We start from the raw sequence: 22,876 nt of genomic DNA, 5'->3' as shown, positions 1-22,876 counted from the left end.
TTCTGTGACTGTGAAAATCACACCTGAAACCTCCATCTGCCTTACACCTCTATATTACAGTGCTTGCTTATTGAAATTAAATTATTCATTACTGGAAGTAAAGAATCCAAGTAGCACAAGCAGATTTCTTCTTCCCAATTTGATAAGAAAAAAATACATTAGAAAGACAATGGTGTAGGAACTCATAGATTTTGTTACCCAGACTTCTGATTACAGCCCATTCTCTACCACCCTTCCCTTTAATTTAAAGAAAAATATCAGCAGAAGTTTTATCTTTTTCCAAACTCCTGAAATCCAAATAGCGTGTCTCCTGACTAGGTTTTGTTCATTTTCTGCTAAATCTCTGCCAGAGAGCATTGTTTGTTCTTTGTTTGAAATTATCAGCAACTTTAACCAGATCTATCAGCTGCAAGGAAATCTCTCAAGTTCTGAGCAATTTCTCCTCCACAAGCCATCTTCTATTAGGCAAAAAAGTTGCTGGGAAAATTCCAAATTCTCTTTTCATCCCTCTGGGGTGTTTCTTAAATTTCTGCATCAGGTCTTCAACAAAGAAATGAGCTCTTTCGTTTGGAATCAACAAGAATAAAGTGTTTAGTTTCTTAATTACTGGACTAGGCTCTCTCCAAAAGTGTCTAAGTTTGGAATTCTTTTTCTGGCTACTTTTTCTAATCAAGAGCCAAGCATTTTCTGCTCCCTGGTTGGGAATATAATTATTTTCATTTCTTTTGGGTTTCTACTGTCTTTACTTGCAGCTCAGAACTGCCTTATATTCAGGAATACAGAGGCTGCAGACAGATATGTAAGAACACTGCCACAAAAGCTACCTAGAGAGGACTCTCATAATTCCCAGTGCTTTTTACATTAGCAAAAAACCAAGCAGAAGTATAAAAATAAGCTCTGTAAAAGCAATGGATAATAGAACACTAGAAAAGTAAAAAATTGTTATTTTTATGTTCTAGCATTTATAGTCTTCACCAAGACTTTAAGCATTTAATTTGCAGCCTCCAAACTCCACACCAATCAAGCTCAATTTATTCAAGTGCAAATCCCACAGCAACTTTCAGCATTGCATAAAAGTAATTTCCCATACAGAAGCCGCAAGTGACTAGGATCAACTTGGAAATTTAAATACAATCTAGTTCATAAAAATCCTTTCTTCACCAATTCAAATCCTTTTTGCTGTTCCTCTGTCAAAAGTCACTCAATTAGTTGCTACTACAATGGCATTGCCCAGGCATGCAGAGTGTACAAAAGTCTTTTCTCTCAAAATGGTGAATTTCCTCCCTTCTTGAAGAAATTTCTGGGTTCTTTTTAACAGTCAGTTCTGGGATTGGAGGTGCAGTAGCACAGATGACATTATTTTCAACTTGCTTCATCTTCCTTTGTGTTAAAGGATGAACATTAAATTGAAAGCACTCATTTGGATACCTTTAGAATGTTTCCAGCTCCTACCAAATAGCTATACTCTATTCCATATAAAGAGTTGAAATAACTTAAGTACTTGAAAACATCTTCTATTCCCAAAGATTTAGGATATATGACTTACTGCTCTCTGGAAAATCCAGAGCATTCCACAGTGAATTTTTCCTCACATTAATTACAGGCAGAACAATATATTTTATATATTTTGTTCCCAATGCTTTACATTTTCTGCTACAGGAGAAAGCTATTAGCAGTCATGAGTTATCTGTGTGAGCAGAATTAACACATTCTCCAGTTTTGGTCATACTTTAAAAAAATTATTCCTGTAAAAAATGTCTAATCAGCTCATTATTTAGTTTCTTTTATCTTTAGATGATATACTATAAAATCCTACAGGCTGACTTTCTGTCCATAACATGCTGTGGCTTGTCCTAATGCTGTACCAGATCAAATCCCTCAAGTTTTCAATTAGTTACAATTGCCACTTCCTGCCCTTTTGGCTTGCAAAACATCCTCTAGATATTTGACTCACATGAGCTTCACAGCTCTTGTTCTGTGATTACCTCTGCAGACCAAGCTACAATGAACAAGCTACAATGATCCTTGGTCGGTGTTCTGACAGGCTACATCCTGGTCAGCCTTTGTATCCTCAACAGTACATTGCTCAGGACTACAGTTCTCCATGTAGAGCAAAGATATTACTTTCACATCAGTGCATTCACTACCTCAGTTCAACTCTATTTCTGTGCTCTTGCAATTGTACTTCATTTAACTTGCTTTTAGAAAGCTCATGTAGAGCTGGCCTTTTCCATATGCTGTCCCACTGACTTTAGGGGATCATTTTTCCATAATTAATCAGTATTCTGTATGTGTAAATGCTGCAGAATTTACCGTGTTCTTCCTATGTCAGTCTGGATTTTCACATGTTCACTGTGTCCTTCCTACCTCACTCTGGGTTTTCCTTTATTCCTTGCATAGCCTGTAAGCAACTGATCTTCCAGACATAGCAAAGAAAGGCTCAGCACAAATAATTCACATATACTTACAGCTTATAAAAAGCTTCAAGATTGTGAAACACTACCCCAAATCATAATATTTTTGGACACCATTGATGAATTTAGGAAAAGGCAGGACAGATGAATTACATCTACATGAAAGCAACCACTGGAAAAATCTAAACACCTTAGCTAGGCAATTTCACATCATTGCTCTTATTTGATTTAATGAGATCAATATCAGCCAAAAGTGGAAGAACAGTATGAAATTTAGATTTCTTTCTCTAAAACATAATTTTCTGCTAATTTCTCTTCTAGAAAGCTTTTATGCTTTAAGCAACCAGATTCTCATTCTAAGACTTCATCAGTGTGCTATTTTTATAAAGTTCTTGGAGGAAGACAGGTCAAGCACTTGCTTTAGGTGAGTTAGAACCAGTAAGAGTGTGCTCTTTCAAAGGAAGACCTTCTGAGCATCAAAAATGAAAACATTTTTGGAATTTACATTAGGGATTTTTAGGAAATTTTTTCTTGAAAAATGAAATGCATTTGAAAACTCAATTTTGTATGAAAAACAAATATGACCAGAACTACTTGATCACTTTTGGCTCAACAGATGGTGACAAGTAATGAATCTATTTCCAAAGACTTCTGACTTACTGTGCTGCTGCCTTGATCATCAAAACTGCAGATATCCACTAACTAATAAATCTAGGTGAAATTTTAAAATACATTAATTTTAAGAAGTAATTTAAGTTCTAGTGTGCTTGGTGCTGAACAGACTTTAACAAAAATAAGTTCCCTTCAGAGTCCTACAGCCTCATAATTTGGATGAGATCCTAAGAATACAATTCCCATTTAATTCAATGGTAAGCACATAACTAAAACCCTGTGCAAGGCATTGAACATTTAGCACAGTATTCACTAAGTAGATCCAGATGATGGGCCAAATCCAGCTCTGATGTAGGTGGGCAAAATGCCATTTAAATCATTTGAGTTGCAACACTAGAGCCGAATTTGACCTTATATTTTTTGAACATGATGCCAAATGACTGCAAAAACAATGTCGTTTTTACTCAAGTGCAAATGAATGCGGTGGTTTCATCCTAGACCCTGGAGGACATGTATTCAGAGCACAAAAGCATCACAGAGTTTGGCACAGCTTGTAACTGCTTTTCCACAAAGATCCAGGACTCGAGTGTTTAGGGCGTTGCAGGTCATGAGCAGAAGAGGCAAAGCAGCATAGCTGCATGGACATGGCTGCACACTGTTTGCCTCTTGCTAACCTCTGGCCAGCACTGGCTTCCTCATTTTCATCATTCACTTTAATGCTTCAAGAGCAACAACATCAATTTGAATAATTCTGAAATCTCAGAGGATGTGCTTTGCCTACTGAAAGGCAGCTCCGTTCCTCTGTATTTTTGCTGATAGAACTGTAAGCCGAACTTGTCTTAGTGTGGTTATTAACACCTGGCCTGTGTAATGTTTTACTTCTGAAGATGTGAAGGGTCTTTCCAAAGGAAAATTTATAGAAGACAGTGATAAATGGAACTAGAATTTATCATACATGTACTTGCTAGCCATTCATATTTTCGTACTATTTTCATATTTTTATATTTGAATTTTACCTTCCAGAATTAGTAAGGATAAAAGAAGAAGGTCCTTTAGAACTATAAGCATCTTTATTTAGCACAAATAAATAAACAACTGGTAACAATTAAAAAAAAAATATCTAGATGGCCCACAAAAAGGCTGCCTGAATCATGAGATTCAGCAACTCGTCTCATCACTTTTGAAGGCTATTGAGTCCACTTAGCATCAACATCCCCTTACTGCTCATTTCCTTACTGACCTTTTCAATCTTAAGGTAACAAGAAAAAGATAAATCCTTCCACAGGAAAAGGGGGGAAAAGTACAAAAACATAGTCTGGTGAAAAATTCCTTGTTTTGACTGTGTGTACATGTAAGAAACTGGTGACCAACAAGTTGAATATATAACAGAGAAAAAAGCAAGTCTTCTAATTTTTCTGGTATTTCACAACAACAACTTTTGTTCTGCTCTTTGTTCATCTCATTTGTACTCTTTCAAACTGTACTGTCAACAAAGACACTTTCCTGAAAGAAATCAGAAGGATAATACCCCAGGACCGCAGAATAGCCAAAGAAATAATCTGCAGTAGTACTTGTTCTCTTCTCACATAGAAAATGAGAAGGATAATTTGTTTCTGGAAGCCTTCTCCTTCATTTTCTTAGCAATTTTTATCACCGGTTTAATTCTTTCTTACAACATTCTCTGATCTGTTCAGACCAGAGACCCTAGCAGTGGTTTTTTTGCATCCGTGTGGATCCCATACCCCCCAACTCTGCAGACCAAAGCCAGCAAATGGAGGCAAACCCAAAGCAGGCCCTGCCAGTCTAAGCTGAGCAGAAGAGTTGGGTCATGTATCCAGACTGTAAAGCAGCTATGGCAAGCCCAAATGGAGACTGGGAATTTATCAGGAACTCTCTTAAAAGCAAGATAAAAGTCTAAATCCATTAACCTGGTTTTGACAATTTTGATTTACTGCTATTAAGGCTTTTGATTTGGGTTTTTTAAATGTAATTAGGAGTAGATGACATTCAGCGTTTTCCATGATATTCTAGATGACAAGGGTTTGAATCTCACAATTCATTTATACATCTTTCAAAGATTCCACTCAATCAACAGCATGTAATGTTCTTATATTTACATAAACTTGCTTCATCTGGTTACAGTGATGTCAGATTTAAATTCTTCAGACAAAGTTTTAAACTGCTGCTGAGAAAATATTTTAAATTTATGTAGGTGGCAGATAAACTTTTTCTTACCCTTTCCCTCCAACCAGTAGAAGGAATATCTCCTACAGCCCAAAACCAAGACTTTGAAATAAAAAGATGGGCAGCAGAGTTCTTTAAAAAGTGTGGTTTACAACCTTGGGTTTTTTTCGTCTCTCAGTTTTTTTTTCAGATGTGATGTCTGGAAAACTGTAGTAAACTGGCTTGCAATTCCAGTAAGCCCCCCTAGGAAAGCAACTTTCAGTTCCAGGAGAAAATTTTTGCTTAGTGGCTAAAAGACTTCCAAATTCATGATCCAGAACAGGCCAAGAGCACTTGCAAGTCAAAAACATCATAAAATAACTGAGTAAAACTAAAGTACTGAAATATCTGAAGTTGATTTCAGGGATATCAAATCAGAACTTAGCTCAGACTTCCAAATCTTGTTTAATTTTCATAAAGAATTTCTGTCTCAAAAAACCAGTCTTTACCAAAATACTACATCCCACAAAGCCCACCACTGAAACTTGAACAGGATTTTGCATTACAAGTGGCAGACTTATTTTTTTGCCCTTGACCATCGTTTTGCTAAATCAGACTTCAAATAGAGAGGTTTTCTGGGAGAAATTAAAAGACACTCACAAACTACCCCCATCTTAGATTGACTTTGACATTTTACAAGGATGTTAGAGCTAAGTCTAGCCAAATTTGGGTGGAAGGCTTCCAACCCAGGATTCTGTGGTGAGTAGGGCTGGTGAATAGGTCACATTCTTTCTTCCAGCCATAAAAATTGATGTCCTAATATGGTGCTAGGTGGCAGTATTCTGTGAAGAGATTCTTTTCCTAATAAAATAACTCTTCATCACCAAATACCACTGTACTCTTTGACAAAATTGTGGCATTAACCCGTTCTTTAGCAAATACAGGACTTGACTCGCCTTAGTCCCAAAGTAGTTTTAACCTCTCTGTTTTGGTTCAGTTCATACATCAAGCTTCTTGTACTGCTGCTGTTAGAGAGGATATAGACCTTCATGTATATTTTGAAGATGCTTTTGCTTTCAAATTAGGATCACATTAAAGTTAATGTAATCTTTGAAAACATTCAATAGAGGATTCATTTGGAAAAGCCCCATGGGTCCTTTAGAAGAAAGTCTCCAAATTTGTATGAAGAATTTTTTAATTAGACAACATTTAAAATCCTTGCTCTGTCATCAGTCTGTCATCAGGCTTATGCTGCCCTACTCCCTAACATGCTGAGTGGTCAAAAAATATATGGACGAGTCTTTCTTTTCAGGGTACCTTTTACCTTCTTCCCCTTTCTTTTCAGGCATCACTGCTGTACAAGGATCCAAGAACAAGAATTCACTGAGACAGGATGTCTATTTCCTTAGGGAACTGAAACCCAGAAACTTGGATTATAGTAATACACTTTAACATTTTTTATCTGTGTACCTCAGTTTCTTCTGAAAGAAATTACATATCCTGACATAACTAAACTGTGGAATCCAACTGTCTCTTATTACCCGTTTCACAAATAAAGAGAGTTTTTATAGGCAAGCAGGTCTACTTTACAAAAAATGTAAAGCAGCAATGAGAGGGAGAAAGATTCCACCCCTTTTCATGGGAAATTTCTTTTAGTGTCTTGGTGTTGCTCTTGCTTAATGTAGTGTAACTTTCAGGCAACACTTCCATCTGTAGTAACTCTTAACTCCCATATCTGCCCAGAGTACACTGGGGTTGCTAATGTCTTGTATTTATTTCTTGTATTTTGTACTTGTTAACTAAAGTCCAATGTTTTTAAAAATAGCAGCTCTCAGGAACTCTAATGAAAGAGAGTCTATTTGGCATTTATTTCTTGCCATCCATTCTTACCAGCATTTTGATGACATTCTGAAAAAAAATTGGCATTAGGCATGCAATGTGATTATTCTTATTAACCATACATTCATAACTACTGCATGTTATTGAAAAAATCTTCTAGTAACAGACTGCCAGTTTTCATGACACAAAAGCCATGAAAATCTGTAGATATGGAAAGGTGTATATATTAAAGCTGTATTTTCCCAAGCATTTCACGTTCAGCTTATTATAACAGGACATCTGTTTAAGCTGAATCAACAGGTTTACATAGGAAGTATCATACACTACAAAAGGGAACTATCAGATTTATCATGAATGCATTTCATAAAAATGAGCTCCCTCTTCATTAAGCACCAAATTAAACAAAGAAACAAAATCAGGAAAGCAGGGGGAAGGAGTGAGGTCAGAGTGATTTTGTTTTGTCCTTTTTCTAAACCCTCTTGCTTTCTAGGTTGGCTGTTTACTTATATATTCTTTTCCTGCACAAAGGCATTTTGCATTCCTCTTGCCTGGTCCCCAGTTTGACCATCTCACATGAAAGATAAGAAGAATGGGACAGGTAGCAAAGGCAGAGCTTTCCCTGGCTTCCACAGCCGACAAGCCATCCGTGTCTCCCCTCCACGGGACTGCAGCCTGAGCAACTTTGCCTCCTTTTGGAGGGGCAGGTTATGGGCAGGAGGAGAGGCAGCCCCCAGGAGAGTCACACTCACGCTGCAGTCAGTTTGCAGATCCCAAATAGCTCCGTGGCATTGTCGTACTAACAGCCATCCCCCTTGTTGTGGTCTGAGGCTCTGTAGAAAACCTCTGAGTTATGCTGTGCACTTAGCTGCAGAAGGTTTGGTGGACTTGAGTTCCTTCTGAGGCCTGTTAACCAGGAAGGAAAACTCCAGCCTATAGTTTCAGAGGGTTCACTGCTTAGATGACACTAATAAGATCCATATCCAAAAGGTAGTGACAGCTCTGATCTTCCTACACCGTGCCCTGCAGGATAAATGCTAAATAAAGCACTTCATCCTCATCATTTTCCCCCTGCCCACTCAAGCGCCCAGGTAAGGGGAAAACTGGAGAAATTAGTGCATTTTCTTTGCAATAATAAGAATTTTTAAACCTCTGCCAAGAAGATAAGGCTTAGATGGAATGCTGTAAAGATACTCCACACTCAACAACTTTTTAAATAGATATGCTCATTATGACCAGAAGCTGTTCACAAGTAATGCAACCTAGAGAAGAAAAACATATGCATAAGGAGGCTGACATAGGAAGGATTTCTTTGAAAAAGTCAAGATAAAGGAAATGCAAAACACAGCAAATAAAAAAAGCTGAGGATTAATTAAGCTCCAAACATGCTTTGTGAAAATGTGGGGTTTTGTAACAAAATAAAAATTAGTATTTATGAACTAACACAGATATTACCATAATTTTATTAAAATGTCTTGATATTTGTACAAAATATCAGTATCACAACTGAAAGATGTAATAAAAGTATCTGATGGTAAAAAAATTGCTTCTCTAGCTTTTTTCCCTTTGTCTTTACCTAAAATGCTTCCATTTCTAATATGAGCAATTACATTAACAGCAGTCATTTGCTTAGTGTAAAATATCATTCACACATGATAGGAGTTATATAGGAAGTGACTGCATGCCACAAGCTCAATAATTTACATTCACTAGTCAAAAAACAGAGATGGTCCGATCCTGAAAATCATGCCTTGTGAGTAAGCACCTTTCAGTGATGGTATTTCTTTGAGCAGGATCAAGTCCTACTCTGTGCACCTGACATCACACCATCAAGAAAACTCTGCAGATGTTTATCTTAAAACCTGACAGCGACACAGACCATCTCCATCAAAGAAAACACTAAAGGCCTTTTCATCTGTATTTATTGTCATCAGGAAATACATACCTTTCATCTCATGTAATGGGATATTTTGGTTTATTGAATTTAATTTGAACAGGTGAAACAGTAAGAAATACTTCTGTTAATAGCTCATCTTTTAAATTCGAATGGCATTGCTATAGATAAAGGGAATACCAGTAGAAGGCACAAAACATAAAATGAACAGAAGTCATAAGAGACTGAAAGACATATTTGTTACTGCATTAGACCTGTGGCTTCCAGCAAAACGTTTATTTGCTTATCAGCTGATAAAAAAAAATATTATCACTAGTGCCCTCTTATCATGAGTTGCTTTACTATCCTTTTAGAAAGGATTGGCTGTCAAGTTTCAAAATATAATGGAGATTTTTATGTACTACAGAGATTTATCTGTATAAAACTTGAGTTCAGGAGGAGCCATTATCTCTAAATCAGTATATTGTCTGTGTGATATTTTTGTCTCCCTTCAACAATTCTCTCGTTTCCAAATTCTGCATGGCCTACAGGACATTTCAGCAATTGACTGGTTCAGAGCTGCTACCCATGCTTGGCCTTGTCTTTAGTCTCAGTTTTGTTCCTGTATCATGCCATAGAGGAGGGATCTAATTTAGTTGCTGCGTTGTCAGCGTTGGTCAAAAAACCAAATTTCCTTCAGAATTAAAGAATAAAAAAAGCATTTTAACATGCAGAAAGTTCAAATGTTGCAGATGGTTCCTATCAAATGACTGCTATCTGGATATAGTTTTATTGGAAAGCTAAATATTTATAAAATAATTTGGGCTTGAATTTAAAGGTCATCTAATTAAACAAATAAGTGACATTAAATTAGTCACAAATGTTCTTAAAATATGGGGTTTGCCATTTACAATCAGCCAGTAGAAAGTTGACTCATATTTCTCACATCTGACAAAGTGTTACTTTTGATTTTTAAAGCAATAAGAGGTTTTAAGCTGTATCAGGGTACTAATATTTAAATACAAATAGAAAATTGGCTTTGAGTCATATTTGGCATGATCTCTTACTTTTCTTCCAATGGCAAAAATTATTACTGAATTTCTCAGTAATTCTCATAGCAATGTTCTTTGGACAGATCTGGAGAAATTTGACAAAAATTTATTCTCTGGAATCCCAAGCACAGCAGAGATGCAAATTATGGCCCAGAAGCTATCTGCCAAAAGGTGACATGCTGTGATGTGTCTGTTTGCCATCAGGATACTGCTGTGGTAAATTACAGTAATAACTATAGCATTGCAGTTATCCCAAACACCTTTTCAAAGCCACTGCTCCTCCTTTGAACACTTAGGTGGTGTGTACTTCAGAAAAACATTAATCTTAAAAACATTAATCAGGGTTTTTGATCCCTGTAATTGAGCACTTTTGTAGTAGAGCATCCGTGAAGGAACAGATAAATATGTGGTTTCAGAGAAAGTTTTTTAATGAGACAAGGAGAACCCTTTTTTTTTTTTTTAATAGAATGGACCCTGTTGTATCTCTCACTGCACTATCCACTATCCTTCTGTGGTTGACAATGGCTGTTTCAGCTTTATTTAATACCTTTCTGATTTCTGTCTACAGGGAGAGTGGTTATATACAGTCCTGCACTGAAATGTTTACCTGCTTACCAAATGATGGGAAATTAATTAACAAATTTGTAGTAACAAAAGTGTTTCCCTAGCTCTAACAAGCCAACAAGCAAACAGAGATTCTTAGCCTGACAGAGCAGCATTTTAGAAAGCCCTAATCCCATGGTCCTAGAAAGACTACACACACCAGTTTCAATGTCTGTAGAATTATTTTCACTTCATGATAGTTTGTATTTAGAGTACTTTCAGCTTTAGTTTGCAATGCTCAAATCTATGATCTACAGTAGGTTTGGTTTTGATCTAAACATCTTTCAATTTGAATATTGTTTTATTGGCACAATAGAGAATTAATGAATTCTCAATTTTATTTGATTCTTCTTCTCCATTTAGAGCATAGCTCTGATCCTGAAAAAAACTAGATCACAAGGGTGTACAACATATGCCCAAATCTTATTCTGTAGCAAATGCCAAATAGTAATGCATGGGTTCAAGTTCCTGCTCCAGTGATAGTCTGCAGCATAATTCTCATGGGTAGAAAACCACATTGTGTTGTGTCCTCTTGACACAATATATAACAATATCCAGCAAGCTTAATACTCTTGAATATATTTCAGCAGCAGAGCCACAATTATTTTTAGACATCTAATTCTTTAAGCCTTTCTGTGTTATTGTAGGGAATTTTGGCCATCCTCTGCACCGCCAAAGCAAGCTTGAATAATTTCTGTCAAGAGTTCAGAACTCACAACAGAGCAGGCTGGGAGATTGCCATTAGCCCCCAAGAGTCTACAGAATTCTGCCCACTACTGACACACAGAAGGAGGCTGAGGTTTTCAACTTCATACGAACTTAATAGCCTTAAAATATTTGCAAAGGCTGTAATTCACCTTTTTTAATAGAAATTTAAATTCATGTGAGAGAGCAAAATATGCCTTCCTTTTAAGGCTGTGTCCTTTTTTCAGGGATTTCAGTCCTTTCTTAATTAAAGGAAATTGCAAAACTCCCGCCCATTTCCCTAGGAGCAGAATCAGATACTTTCATATCTTTACTAGGGACTACATCCTGTGATGTGTGTTTTAACATGAGAATCATCCACATCCAAATGTATTTTTGCAATGGAATTAACACAAAAATGAGGCCTGTATCACAGACTCCAGAGCAGAGAGTCAGTGCTGCTTGCTCAACCCCTAGCAATTGGCCATCTTATTAAGTCCCAACAGGCTAGTTATAATCCATCTCACAGGCCTCAGGGTGTAGGAGAGATCCAACAGCAACAACAGCTAGCTGAATAAATAACAAATGTGCAAGTGGAGCAGGGCATCCCACTTGTTTTGTTAAAAGCCCTAAGCATACATGTGCTCGACTGTCATGCATGATCACACCCTAGGACGTGGCAAAGCGGCACTCACTGCAGTCCCTTCATCTCTTTTCAGACTGCCCTGTCTCTTCTGACCAGCAAAAACAGTCCAATCCTCAGCTTAGATACACTTTACAGACCCTAAAATCTTGGTGTAAAACCTTGTCTAGCACTGCCATTATTAGCTTGAGCTGCGGCTTAGAGGGTGTTGAGGAAGGAGCAGGAGGAAAGAAAAAGCTGTGTGTTAAATATTGTTAAGACTTCCGCTGTTTTATATGTAACATCAGAAAGAGAGAACTTCTGCATAAGGTCGTTCTCATGGTTTTCATTATCACATATGGTTAATTAAAAACACTTCTACCCCAGGCAACCAACACACTGCAAAGAGAATATTAAGAGGGTATAAAAGCATCCTACTCACTTGGAAACTAATTAACTTGGTTAAAAATGAAACAGTTTTTTAAAAAAGTACTGTAGTGTCAGGAAGGGCTTGTTGATACCTCAGATTTACTATGTGTGGACAGAAATGAAAGCCAGTTTTGCTTCTCTTGAATGTAATGGCAAAAGTCCATCTTCAGGGCAGGCAGATCAGGCCTTTAGCATTAGACTTAAATCTTGAAATCAATAGAATAGCTATATGGTGTTTAAAATAGGCTTTAGGTGCCTGATGCTAGTTTGAGAACAATTTAGCAATTTAGTAATTTAATTCCAAAATAATAGCCCTGAAAATCCTTCTTCAATATCTTCCTAAATTTTGCATATTCTTATGAATATCTATTTAAAATAGACAGATGATTTGCTAAATAACCTATCTATTAAATGTAATTCATAGCTTCTTTATAAGACTAAATAGCTTCTTTTTTAAATGTTATATGTTGGGCCTTACTTAACTTACCACTTTCCTGTGGCCAGATAGAGACCAGAGCCAAGACCCTTCCACTGAGCTGTGGGGTCTACAACACGGATTCCCCATTCTGGCATTGCCTGCAGAAATATTTCTATGGTCAAGGGAGATCAGGTCACTGTAGGTAAAAGAGTTCAAAGCTGCAAAGCTGAACTTTCCCCAGAGCTTGCTGAGAACTATGGAATAGATTCTACTCACTCTTTTGTCAATGGGACATTTACCTCAGACATTGATAGTTAGAGACAGGTAAAAGAACTCTGGATTTGAGGTCATACTTCTTATCTCTGTTAGCAAGCATTAATTCTCTGAGCATGTCTACTGAACACCAGTGGAAGTAGGACCTTCATAAAATGCAGTAGGAAGTCCTTTCATTTGAAAGATGTGTGGTGTAATGCTTTCCCTTTTACACGGAGAGATCAGAGAACAAATGCATAGCATGAAAAAATAGTTTTCTGTCTGTGCCAAAATCCTCCAGGTATTGACTAGTATGATGATCACGTCAGATAAGGGATTTACAGTTTAAGACCCTCTTAATGAAGACTCTCCACTGAACAAACAAAAAAAACCTAGAAATTTATTGAGCTGGATGAAGACAGCAAGAAGCAACAAGACTTTTTGCAGCTTGGTGTGCAAATCGCCAGTCTCCTGACCAGATATCAGAAGCATCCAAACAAGTGCATCCTTTCTTTTCCACAGAAAACTCACCTCTCAGCACAAGCCCACAACCCCACCTCTCATGAGGTGGCCGTGCTTGAGTGTCCCGTCCATCCAGCATTCCAAAGCTTTTCAAATTGAGATCTCTTTCTGAAATCTTGACTTAAACACATAAAACATCAAAGCCCAATGGAGAGAACCATCCATGGAACCAGTACTAATTCTGGATTATTTTCCAGGAACTCGTTTGATAAGAAGAATGCAGTTTCCATAATATGTGGCTAGCCTTTGCCACTTTTAGACCTAACCTTGCACTGAAAGTCTGCTGCTTATACCCTGTACATGGGAAGCCTATGAAATTCTCAGCAAGTGCTTTGCTATGTTATAGGAGTTTCTGAAGAATGAAGGCCAGAATTTGAAATTCTCCCTTGCTGACACAGATTAAAACAAGAACAGCCAACTGAATAAATAATTGTTTTAAAAAAAAATGCATCAAATCTTACACTACAGGATTATTAGAAATAGCATCACAATTATTTAAACAAGGATCACTAACAGTACCTAATCAGGCACAAGTCTAAAATAGTTACTGATGCTTATTTCATACTAGGGTAATTTAAGTGTTATTCTGTTGCACTGATTAATAATAGATAGAGCACATTACAGCGGTTTTCTTTACTCAGCTTTCTCTCACATGAAACTAATCCACACATACATTATTGATAAATAATGCACACCTCTCCTGTTCACACCATCTAAATTATGCAGAATTAGGAACAAACTAATACACATAATTGTTTATCTTAATAGACATCACTGTATTTGTAGCCAGCATACATGGACAACCTCACTTTTGTGTAAAATGCAAAGTTTATATATAAGTGGAGTTTTTCAATAAATGTCAGAACGTTTGGCTTTCAGATTGATACCTGTCTCCTTACTCTTTTTTCAAATAAAATATATTAGATTTAACTTAAGTGTATTTTCAAAAGAATCACTTGAAATAATGCAGCCTGATATAAAAATATGAAATAAATTTTTTTGCAGTATTTTAGAGTAACTTGGAAACATGTCAGTACTGTGTTGCACTATAGCTGTCCCATCAAAAATAAATGACCATCTGCCAATATTCATATTGCCTTCCTTTTACAAAGCAGTGCTTATTTTCATCTCGGAACTAAACACATCTCTATCAAGCAACATCTCTCAACAGTCATGAAATATTTAGCACTTGAGAGCATCACCTAGTACAGATTTTCAAAGCAATAATCTTAGGTTACATTTGCTTTGGGTTTCCAAGAGGAAGTATGAGTTTTCCTAAGCAGATACACGGGGCCAAATTCACCTCACCTGTTCACTTAATTTACAACTGGGCTGTTTTCAACCACCTGAAAATGCTGGCATAGGCATTAGGGCTTCTAACCCCAAAAAAGTGGCAGGATCATTAGCCCAACAGAAAAGCAGGTACACCAGTGCACATTGCATGGAAAAGAAGCAGGTCTCATTGTGAAGAAGGAAAAATATTTGACAGTTGCAATAATGAAAAGTGATGGGAAGAATTGCACAACTGGGGTACTCTAATAGAGGGCAATCATTCAAATGTGTTGAGTTATATTTGCATCTTCAGCTTTTTCTAGCTCAAAATAATTGCCTGAGAAAAGCCTCACAGAATATTCATTATTTAATAATACAGTTTTGCAGACAAATAAGCAAAATTTGGCATAAAGTTCATTATTTGCTATATGTTGTGCCAGTTATGACTGGACAGCTCAGGTGAACAATTCATAGGGCCGATGACGTACATTGTGGGGTCTGAGGCTTTTTTGATCACTGGGGCAATACAAGTACAAGACAAAAGCATAAAACCCTAAAAGCAGGCCATTCTTCAAATACTGAAATCTAAATCCCATTTTATTATGCTGTCAATGAACTGCCGAGATTCTCCTTTGCTTGTTAACATGATAGCAGACTGATGAGAAGAAATAAAAAGTACTGGCGTGTGAAAGGCAAATCAAAAGGGGAGATTGAAGGGATTTCTCGAGTTACTCAGGTGAGTCTTTAAGCCCCAGCCAGTGACCCAGCCAGTGGTCAGAACGGTGCAGGTTCCGTTTGGTTGCTCTGAACACTTAGACACGGTATCCAACTGTCTGCCCAAAAGGCTGAGAATTTGCAGTTTCTTTGTAAGCTTACTGCACAATTAACAAAAGAAGGGAATTTGATACTAACTAAACAGAGAATGAATAGTCAATAACATTGTATAAACTTTTTCAAGTCACAAATCTTTATGCAGCAGGAGCAACTTCGCATGTTACTGGAGTCTTTTACTGCAAAGGTTGGGGTTTTTTTGTTCTCTACGCTCATGTTTTAGTTGTAAAATATATTTTTCTAAAATGGAACCCTCACCTGTTGGCAGATAATGGCAACAAATCCCTAACATAAAGAGAAAGATAAATCACAGACTAAACAGAAGTTACAGTAAATGAATAAAATGAAGGACACTATGGTTAGAAAGATCCTTAAATATGCCAAACTGCAAAATAATTACTTTATGACTTTCAACTTTATGACTTTCAGGATAATATTTTAAAAAGAAATTATTCCAGTAAAAAAAAAATTTTTTTTTTTTCACTGCTGGATTTCTAATTCTTAAATTTAAAAAAAGCATTCAAAGTCCCGCAGGCAACATTTTGAATAAAAAAATTAAACATGAAACAAGTTCCATGCTATCGTAACTCAACAACTACAAAATGAGGTGGTATGTGAAGAAGAAATGCAGCAGACAAAATGCAAACACAAGTATATTTGTAAAACAAGTTTTAATGCAGTTAACTAGAGTTTATAGACCTCAACCTGAATACCCTTACAGTGGAAACATTATTGTTTGCATGATGGTGTATATTTCTCAGAATGCGCTAGCTGTCAAGTTTAAGTAATACTTTACATACCCTTTTCATAACTGCACAATTAGCTTTATGAAACCCAGCTGTTCAAAATAAAGCCTGGACTAGCAGTGCCATCTAGCATCTTTTAAAAAACCCCAACAACAACAAAATCTCTGTGCACTTACAGAATTGGTAGATTAGCATTTATTAAGACTATCAATCTTTGTAATAGATCAATGCATCAAGTCATAATGCTCAAGTGAGTAACAAGACATGTTTTGATAATCAGTGTATTACCAAATATAACATCTGTAATATGTACACGTCACAAACCATCTGGACAATAAAAGTGTCAGACAAAATTCTTTAGCCTTTGAAAGGGCTCAACTGAGGCTGGGGAGAAGGGGACTGCATTTACTCATTCAGTGTTGGGTTATAATACGTAGATGTGTAACGTAGTGTGAAAGTGTGATAATACGGAGAAAAGGAGCAGTCAAGTTTTCTTTTGGGAGCAGAGGCCACATACACAAACTGTACCCTTTTCTTACGGAAAACTACTGACTGCCTGGGGCCCAGGTTAAAGATGTGGAAGGAATATTCCTGCTCTGGTACTGCTCTCTGAGTACCACCCATTTTTCTGGTTGAAAGCAATGAAGTTGCAACAATCTGAGGCCAATCAGTAGAGATTTCAGGGCTGTGGAATGACTGATTGAGGGATCAGAAGGAACTAGTTTTCCCTCTGTCCTTGCATTTTCAGGGACTGATAAGAGAAGAGTCAGAGAAGACACAGCACATTAATACCAGGTCCAAACCTGATGTAATCAGCAGAATTTTGGGGGTTTTGATCCCAGGTCTGTCCATGGGGTGCCAGGCCTGATCGCAACAGGAGGGCACACCTGTCTCAAAGGGTAAAAGAATCTTTGTGCAGGAGTTAGTAGGGTCACTGAAAGAGCTTTGAATCAGATTTGAACAGTGATAAAATCAGGCTCCCTAGAGTGGCCTGAGGGTGGCATGCCAATGTCAGAGGACAGTGTGGTAGCGAAGTCTGAGGTCTTGCTGTTTAAGTGGAGAGAGAGGGGGGATGGAAATCCATGCAACAGCAAAGATGCCAGGGTTATTGATCTGTTAGAAACCATGGAACCATCTGAAAGTGGTGACATAGGAATTAGGGCTTCTAAACCAAAAAGGTGTTGTGATCAACAGCCCAACAGGAGTGCAGCTACACCAGTGCTCATAGTATGGGCAACAGGAGCCACAGAGCAGCAGGAAAACTATCACACAGGTGACACCTTGAAAAGGTGGTGTGAAGGCTTGGGGTACTAGAGAGCTGAATTCAATAGTCAGTGATGGAGGGACAGTGGGGTAGCCCTATATGTTAGGGAGTGTTTTGATTGTCTAGAGCTTAATGACGGTGACAATAGGATTGAGTGTTTATGGGTAAGGATCAGAGGAAGGCCAACAAGGCAGATATCCTGGTGGGAATCTGTTATGGAGCATCCAGCCAGAGAGAAAGATGAAGCATTCTATAAACCACTCAGAGGAGTCTCACAATCACTAGCCCTTGTTCTCATGGGAGACTTCAACTTATCAGGTTCTGCTAGAAATATAATACAAAGGAGAGGTAACAGTCTAGAAGGTTCCTAAGGCATGTGGAAGAGAAATTCCTGTCATGGTGTAACCCAGTCAGGTGGTTTAGACTGGAATATATAACTTTATCAGTTATTTGAATAAAGAGTTCAAGTGCACCCTTAGTTCATTTTTCAGTGACATCCAGGCTGGCTGGGAGTGTTGATCTGCTGGAGGGCAGGAAGGCTCTGCAGAGGGATCTGGGCAGGCTGGATCCATGGGCTGAGGCCAGTGGAGTGAGGTTCAACAAGGCCCAGTGCTGGGTCCTGCCCTTGGGTCACAATAACCCCAGGCAGTGCCACAGGCTGGGACAGAGGGGCTGGAAAGCTGTCCAGTAGAAAAAGACCTGGGGGTGCTGGTCCATAGAAGCTGAACATGAGTCAGAGTGTGCCCAGGTGGCCAAAAAGGCCAATGGCATCCTGGCTTGTGAATCCAGTATTCAGTTTTGGAAGAAAAACACTGAGGTGCTGGAGTGAGTTCAGAGCAGGGCAAAAGACTTGTAGATGTAACACTCAGGGACACAGTTTGGTGGTGGCCTCAGTAATGCTAGGCTTACATCAGACTAAATGATCCTAAAGTTCTTTTCTGACCTAAACAATTTTATTAACCTATATTCTACCATTTCTTAAGCAACATAAAATACATAGAATGCTTCAGATGACCCAAATAATATTTGCTAGTGCCAGTTAAGAGAAGCATGTGCTTTTCATGGTTTAATAATTAATTTCTCATCCTGAAGTCTGATTGGCTTCCACTTTGCCCAGGTACATACTCACATGTAACAATACATGTGAAGCATATTCATTTTCTCCTTTCTATATGGAGTTAAAAGACTTCAGATTTGCAAAAGTGTAACAGTAAGCAAAATTTCACCCGCTTTCATTGTTTGTTGAACAGAATGAATTGCTTGGCATTGCATAAGACAAAACATGAAAATAAATACTGCCTCTCAGAGCCTACAGTGTGGAAGACAGGCTCTGAAATGACAGGATGTACTGGGAAGCCTTGAAACACATTCATTAATTATTGTCATTGTTAGCAGCAAGCCTTTAGAAAGAACTTGAGTGCAAACAAGGATGGGAACACTGCAGCATATGAAGCTTAGGGAAAGAGAAGTGAGGTGTTATTGCAAGTTCAACCAAATTAGCTCATTGGCACTATGGTATATAGATAGATGACATCCATATAGATGATATAGACATAGATATAGATTAGATATAGATAGATAGAGATATAGATTAGATATAGACTAGATATAGATATAGATATAGATATAGATATAGATAGGTAGATAGATAGATAGATAGATAGATAGATAGATAGATAGATAGATAGATAATATATAGATAGATAGATATAGATATATAACCACACATTTTAACCCTATACATAAGAATAATTTCTATATTACATAAAACAGATAAATTGCATTACAGAAATGATAATGAGACTACATATTTTTCAGTTAAAGCCTCTGAAGAATCATTACATGGTGAAAAATAATGCCTTGGTGACTTTTAAATAGACTTCACATGCCCATTTTCTCCTATTCCTGTGCATTTTTGTGGTGATGCTCTCCGAGAAGGATTTCATTGATATAGAACTCTAAATTTAAGATGAAACTTGAAATACCATGCTGCTCATGAAGGAAAATTCTCTCCCCACCTCAAAAAATTCTTGTTGGGATACAAATAAAAATACAGTGCAAAGATTTAAACAAATATCTTTAGAACAAAAATGACCCCATCAACTATAGATTCCCAGTAACTGAATTCAGACAACCAGTGAGACCAGTCTATGAGACACCAACAGCAAAGTTTCTTTCTGAAGAAAAGCATACAAAAAAGCTCAATCAGGACAGCTTAATTCTGACACATTCAGACACATTCTGACTCATATTTCAGAAATAAAATTGTGTCAATGTAACAGTTCAACAGCCACTGTAACATCCCCTCCAAATATCTCAAAAGTTCTTTTAGAAGGCCTAGTAAAAAAATTCTGCGGCTACATTCATATATTATGATATATTATTTCCTTTCAAGGAACAAGTATCTTTTTCAGTCACATGTTACTACTATCTACTTATTACGGCTGGTATTATGTGAGGTTTTGTGAGCTACAGGTCAGCATTCTGCTGAGTAAAGACTCAAACATTAAATATATATAATTGATATTCTCATTTTCTGTGTTAGCACTTGGACTGTTTGTTTGTTTTCCAAAACACTTTTTTTTAACTTATTGTTCCCAAAGGGAAATCTTCCCTGTAAGAATAGTTATGTTAAAAAAGTAATGTGCTTTCAAAAAGACCAGCATACCATGACCAGCATACCATGTAGAGAAGTGAAGCAACAGGCTGTCTGAACACTATAGTCTGAAAGGATGTTTTTACCTCTGTAAAGAAAAAAAAATTACAAATGGTGGCAGCATTTGTTATGTGTTTTCCAATATACTCACCCTAACCTTGAACCATTTTTGCCATTTTCTAACAAACTTTTATTTTCTCTTCTTATTTTATTTCTGTTACAGCATGCTGGTGTGGTTGGGAATTCATACCCACTGCGTAAGTCTCTGTTTCCAGACCTAGGGAGGCAAGGTCCCTTCATACATTCGATTTTTGTGCAGCTCACATTAGTTCATTCACATCATTTGCCTGCAGAGCTCGGGGCTCGATATGCGTGTGCTGCCATTTGTCAAGCATCATCCCTTTAATGATTAAATAGTAAGAATGTTTACAAAGGAAACAACGAGAAGAGATTAAAAGAGGTGGGGGAGGGGGCCGTGACACATTCAAACTAGACTCTCACACACACCACTGGCCCACTGGCGCAAAACTGATTAGCTGCCTAAGGCCACTGAGAGTGTAGGCACAGGATGTTTTCCTAAAGGGAGGAGGGGCGAGCTTGACCTTTTAATTTATAAAGGGAAACCACACACCCAGGTGTTGCAGCTCTGCTCACAAAGAACAATTAGGACATAATCTGGGCTGTTTATTTTGTTGGGTTCAGAGGTCCAGGCTGAAAGATCAAAAAGGTCTTATAGCCATTCAGTAATCTCCATGCATGTGATGTTTTTCAACAGCCTTTTGTGTTGGTACTATTTAGTTATTTGTTTGTTTGGAAAGAGAAGACAGCCTCTAAGTAGGAAATCCCACTTGAGCTACAACAAGGCAAATTGCCCCGCTCATGCTCGAGCTGGATTTTAATGGAAAAGAACAGCTTCCTCAGAAGGGGAAGTGGAGGGGCAGGCACTGATCTCTTCTCTCTGATTATCAGTGATGGCACCCGCGGGAATGGTGTGAATTGTGTGTCAGTGGAGATTTAGGCTGGATATCAGGAAAAGGTTCCTCGCCCTGAGGGTCCTTGGGCACTGGAACAGGCTCCCCAGGGAAGTGGACACAGAACCAGCTTGGCAGAGTTCAAGAATTTTTTGGACTACACTCTCAGACACATGGTGGGATTCTGTGCGGGAACAGGATTTGGACTCAATGATCCCAATGAGTGCCTTCCAACTCAGTGTATTCTGAGAGTTTCTATGATAAAAAAAAGCATATAAGCACCAATTACAGCAGGTATTTAAAGGAGCTCTTCTGGGCAACAATGACACCAATGTCATGCCAATGCTGCACAATTACCTCTGCAAATTTCTCATAAGGAAAGTGTCAAATTTGCATGACTCTTCTGACCCAAACTGTGCCAGCAAGGCAAAGAAATTTGGGCAGTGTTTCAAAAAAAAAAAATTTTTCTCAGGCTATTAGCACTAAATAAATAGTAGAGAAATAGAAAATACTGTGGCATACCCAATCTCTGCTATGTTAAATCTCTTCAAAGATTTATAGGTGCTGTCCTAAAATGACAACCTATCAGCAGGGTCTCAGGTTTCTTTAAAGCAGTCCTGCATCAAAGATGTGCACAGTAAACTCTTCAGCCACAGTATTAGTTCAGGGGTAAATCTGACTGTAACAGCTTGTGTTACCAGTCTGGCTTATAAATGGATGTGTAATAGAGTACTTTAAAGATAATTTCTTCTGTCAACCACCCAGGAAATCAAAGTCCCTCAGCAGGGCAAAACCTGTAATTTATTATAGTTGTATATGTTGTTGTACATGCCATTTATTATAGTTGTACAAATATAGAGAGTTATATATATATATATATATAGCTATAGATACACACAGACACACACACACATATATATACACACACAACTTTTAGCATCATGTAATGTGATGGACAATCTTCTAGAATGAAAGAGATTCTTTCCCTCTACTGAAGCGCTGTGTAGCTGATCTGTCATCAGCTACCCACCAGAGAGTAGGAGAGTAAAAATAGACATTCTTCACAACAAATTCCCTCCCAAATCTTTCAGATTGCCTGGTACTGCCTCTTCTGTGGGCGCTGTTCTTGCAGCTACAGGGAACTTTGGCTGACTGGATGGCAGGCAAACCATACACTGGAAACGCTGAAATCTTTGGACAGGCACAGAAAGACGTCAAAATTCATAATCACAGTTACTTTACTGCTACAAATAACAGGTTGGGACCCCAAAATCTGGTCATTACTCTGGCAAAGGCTTGTACAGAACCTCAAGTTAACACAGTTAACCTGATTCAGAAAACACAGATGATAATGGAGACCTTTTTCCAGCTGATGTAACAGGCTGTAGAATTCTAAACAGTCTTTTGTGTGGGTACTATCTCTTTCAGTGTGTGAACTTAAATTCAAACATTTATGATGACAGCACTTTCCTGGGACGTGTTGGTATACAGCATCCAAGAGCATTAGGAAGGAAGTAATACAAGGTGCATTTTTTTCTTGAAATATTCGGTTTCTTTCTAATGTTTGCTGACATTTAAACTTTCAGCAAGAAACTCTAAAAAAAGACAAACTGGCTGTTTGGTCTTGTCTTCACTATTTAGAAACTTTCTCTCTAG

This window comes from Fringilla coelebs, assembly GCF_963513975.1.
Source record: "Fringilla coelebs genome assembly, chromosome: Z".
NCBI lineage: Eukaryota > Metazoa > Chordata > Aves > Passeriformes > Fringillidae > Fringilla > Fringilla coelebs.
The sequence above is the reverse complement of the archived record's forward strand: the minus strand, read 5'-3'. Positions refer to the sequence as shown.